This window comes from Hemiscyllium ocellatum, chromosome 26, assembly GCF_020745735.1.
Source record: "Hemiscyllium ocellatum isolate sHemOce1 chromosome 26, sHemOce1.pat.X.cur, whole genome shotgun sequence".
Taxonomy (NCBI): domain Eukaryota; kingdom Metazoa; phylum Chordata; class Chondrichthyes; order Orectolobiformes; family Hemiscylliidae; genus Hemiscyllium; species Hemiscyllium ocellatum.
In genome coordinates, this window is record NC_083426.1 from 12,321,772 (window position 1) to 12,326,765 (window position 4,994).

Below are 4,994 nucleotides of genomic sequence, written 5' to 3' on the forward strand. Positions count from 1 at the left end.
TTGGGGAGTCCAGAACTAGAGGGCATAGATTTACGGTGAGAGGGGAAAGATATAAAACAGACATAAGGGGCAAGTTTTTCACGTAGAGGGTGGTACGTGTATGGAATGAGCTGCCAGAGGATGTGGTGGAGGCTGGTGCAATTGCAACATTTAAGAGGCATTTGGATGGATATATGAATAGGAAGGATTGGAGGGATATGGCCTGGGTGCTGGCAGGTGGGACTAGATTGGGTTGGGATGTCTGGTCGGCATGGACGTGTTGGACTGAAGGGTCTGTTTCCATGCTGTACATCTCTATGGCTCTATGACTATTCCACATGTATTTACCCAGATGTTGAAGACTACTGCAGCTCAACCTCAGAACATCTCTGCAGGAGCTATAAAATCATTGAGATCTACAGCACAGAAACAGACTCTTCGGTCCAACTCATTCATGCTGACCAGATACCCAGCCCAATCTAGTCCCACTTGCCAGCACTTGGCCCATATCCCACCAAACCCTTTCTACTCATATACCTATCCAGATGCCTTTTAAATGTTGCAATTGTACCAGCCTCTACCACCTTCTCTGGCAGCTCATTCCACACATGCATCACTGTCTGCATGAAAAAGTTGCCCCTGAGGTCCCTTTTATATCTTTCCCCTCTCACCCTAAAACTAAGCCCTCTAGTTCTGGACTCCCCTACCCCATGGAAAAGACTTGGTCTATTTACCATATCCATGCCCCTCATGATTTTGTAAACCTCTATAAGGTCACCCCTCAGCCTCCGACACACCAGGGAAAACAGCCTGAGCCTATTCAGCCTCACCTAAACCTCAAATCTTCCAACCCTGGTAACGTCATTGTAAATCTTTTCTGAACCCTTTCAAGTTTCAAAACATTCTTCTGATAGGAAGGAGACCAGAATTGCATGCAATGTTCTAGAAGTGGCTGAACCAATATCCTGTACAGCTGCAACATGACCTTCCAACACCTGTACTCAATACTCTGACCAATAAAGTTAAAAATCACACAACACCAGGTTATAGTCCAACAGGTTTAATTGGAAGCACTAGCTTTCGGAGTGACGCTCTTTATCTGATGAAGGAGCATTGCTCCAAAAGCTAGTGTGCTTCCAATTAAACCTGTTGGACTATAACCTGGTGTTGTGTGATTTTTAACTTTGTACCCCCCCAGTCCAACACCGGCATCTCCAAATCCTGACCAATAAAGAAAAGCATACCAAACACCTTCTTCACTATGCTATCCACTTGCGACTCTACTTTCAAGGAGCTATGAACCTGTACTCCAAGGTGTCTTTGTTCACAACACTCCAGAGGACTTTATCATGAAACGTATAAGTCCTGCTCTGATTTGCTTTTCCAAAATGCAGCGCTTCACATTTATCTAAATTAAACTCCATCTGCCACTTCTCAGCCCATTGGCCCATCTGGTCAAGATCCCATTGTAATCTGAGGGAACCTTCTTCTCTGCCAACGAAGCCTCCTCAAAGGCTATCCATTATCTACAAGGTACAAATAAGGTGTGTGATGGAATACTCCCACTTGCCTGAATGGGTGCAGCTCCAACAATACAGAGAAGGTTTGACACCATCCAGCACAAAGAAGCATGCTTCAATGGTATCACATCCACAAGCATCCATTCTCTCCACCATCAATGCTCAGTAACAGCAGTGTGTCATATATACAAAATAACCTGCTAAAATTCACCTAAGATCCTTGGACAGCAACTTCCAAACATATGACCACTTCCATCTCAAAGGATAAGTGCACCAGATACAGAGGAATACCACCAGCAACATATTTCCCTTCAAGCCACTTATCATCCTGACCTGGAGATATTTTGTAGTTCCTTCAGTGTCAATGGATCAAAATCCTGGAAGTCCCTCTGTAAGGACATTGTGCCACTACTTACATCACATTGACTACTGTAGCCTTCAATATCTAGGAAAATACATGCTTCGTGATGTCATGTGGTGTGAATTGAATTGGCTGAAGACTTGTATCTATAATGTTGGGGACCTTTGGGGAGGCTGAGATGAATCATCTGCTCAGCATGTGTGGCTGAAGGTTGGTGAGAATGTTTCACCCTTATCTATTGCACAGGTGTTTGGGGCTCTTCCATCATTAAGATGGAGATATTTGTTGAGCATCCACCTCCATTGAGTTTATAATTGCCCACCACCATTTGTGACTGGATGTGACAGAGCTTAGATTGGATCCATTGGTTGTGAGATAGCGAAGATCTGTCTATCACTTGTTGCTTATACTGTTTCGCAAGAATTCCTGCTCAGTAGCTTCACGAGATGCACCTCTTTTTCAGGCATGCCTGATGCTGCTCCTGTCATGCCCTCCTGCACTCTGCATTGAGCCAGGGTTGACCCTGGGCTTGATGATTGTAGTTGAGTGGGGGATATGCTGGACCTTGAGGTTGCAGTTTGTGCTGGAGTTCAGTTCTCCTGTTGTTGCTGGCTCACAGTGCCTCATGGATGACCAGTCTTACTTTACTCAATCTGTTCAAAGTCTATCCCATTTAGTGCATTGATAGTGCCACCCCCATGGTAGAGATTATTCTCAAGGTGGGAAGATGGGACATCTTCACAAGGACTGTGCTTTGGTCACTCTTACTAACACTGTCATGGATAGATGCATCTGCAGTTGATAGATTGGAAAGGGTGAGGGCACGTGTGTTTTTCCTCTTGTTGGTTCCCTCACCACTTGCCACAGATCCAGTCCAGTAGCCATGACCTTTAGGACCTCAATCAGCAATGTTGTTGCTGACCCTCTTTTGGTGATGGACACTGGAACCCCCAACCTCCACCCAGAGTATAGTTTGTACCCTTGCCAACCTCAGTGTTTCCCACAGTTGTTGTTCAACATGGAGGAGTACTGATTCATCAGCTGAGGAGAGAGACAATATGGCAACCAGCAGGAGGATTCCTTTCCCAGGTGAGTCTTGAGAAAATTTGTAGCTTATGTTGAGGTTCTGGATGGAGGTTTGCTCGCTGAGCTGCAAGGTTCATTTTCAGATGTTCCACCACCATTCTAGGTAACATCATCAGTGAGGCTCCGGACGAAGATTAACCTGGAGCCATGAGACTTCACGGGGTCCAGAGACAGTGTTGAGGATTCCCAGGGCAATCAGCACAACTCTCTCCCTACTGTGTACCAGACTTTTAATCAAATTTTAAAAATTCCAGATATATTTTATTGAATTCCATGGCAGTAATCAAATGTAGGTCCCCTATCCATTCACTGAATTTCTGGAATAATAGTCCAGTAATAATACCATTTGGTCATTGCCTCCCCTATTGTCTGATACCATCTGTTACATTTAGGGGCTTAATTGTTTCAGTTCCTTAATACAGAAAATCAGACACTTGTGAGGAATTTTCAAATAGTTTATGTTATATTTATGAAGAACCAGCAGTAAAATCTGATACATTAGCTAGTTGGATAAAAAAGAGCAGACAAATGTGACCATTGAGGATGATTCACTCACATCAAGGAACAATTAGACATTGGTACAGAGTGTGTCAGTCTCTTTAACGTTGTGCAGACAGCAGCTTGTTCTCTGAGCAAAGTGTTCCTGAACTCTCTCCTGGGTGTTTCCTCAATCCTTGTGGAAGTTTTTTTACCTTTCACTCATCAGGACATGCACAAGAAATAGAAAAGGATAACATCTTTTTTTACGGTCTCAGAAGAGTGTGATGATTGGTGGGCACATGGAATTGTTATCAGTGAAAATGCACCTGATAATGATGATTGACTATTAACTGCCAAGATTTGTTTATATTTATCCCAAGCAAATTGACAATGATTCGACGGGATATTGCATTGTAAAATGAATAAAGTAATAGCTGTCACCTCTTCTTTAAAGTAAAAGAATGCACAGTGCAGATGCATTTTCTTTCTATCAGCAACTAGAGTGGTGGGTGTGTGGAATGCTCTACCCCAGAAGGCAGTGGAGGCCCAGTCTCTGGATTCGTTTAAGAAAGAGTTGGATAGAGCTCTTAAGGATAGTGGAATCAAGGGGTATGGAGATAAGGCAGGAACAGGATACTGATTGAGGATGATCAGCCATGATCACAATGAATGGTGGTGCAAGCTTGAAGGGCAGAATGGCCTACTCCTGCAACTATTGTCTATTGTCTATTGATATATGTCAATATATGTTAATTCTCATGTGGACCTCTACACCACACTGTATGTGGAACTGAACAATTTAAAATTAGTTGTCAGAGATGTTCTTTGTACATGTAGAATTATTTGGCAAATGTGCAGTTGTGGAATCACATGTAATGTTAGATACAGTTTTTTGATGTTTGCAAGCCTGTCCTGGTCTGGACAGTCAGTACATTGCCTGTTGCAAACAGCTGAAGGGATTTGCTATTTCGTATGATCCACCATATATCATAGTCATAGAGATGTATAGCACGGAAACAGACCCTGCAGTCCAACTCATCCATGCCTACCAGATATCCTAAACTAATCTAGTCCGACTTGCCAGCACTTGGTCCATATCCTTTTAAACCCCACATATGCATATACTCATCCAGATACCTTTTAAATATTGTAATTGTACCAGCCTCCATCACTTCCTCTGGTAGCTAATTCTATACATACACCACACACTGTGTGAAAAAGTTACCCCTTAGGTCCCTTTTAAATTTTCCTCTCAGCCTAAACGAAAGGTATTGGACCCAGCACCAATCCTTGTGGCACTCCACTGGTCAGCAGCCTCCAGTCTGAAAAACAAACCGTCAACCATTATCTTCTGTCTTCTACCTTCAAGCCAGTTTCTATCCAAATGGCTAGTTTCCCCTGCATTCCATGAGATCTAACCTTGCTAACCAGTCTGCCACGAGGAACCTTGTTGAATGCCTTATTGAAGTACGTATAGATCACGTCCACCATTCTGCCCTCATCAATCCTCTTTGTTACTTCCTTGAAAAACTCAATACTACATACTTAGTATGACACCGACATTGTAA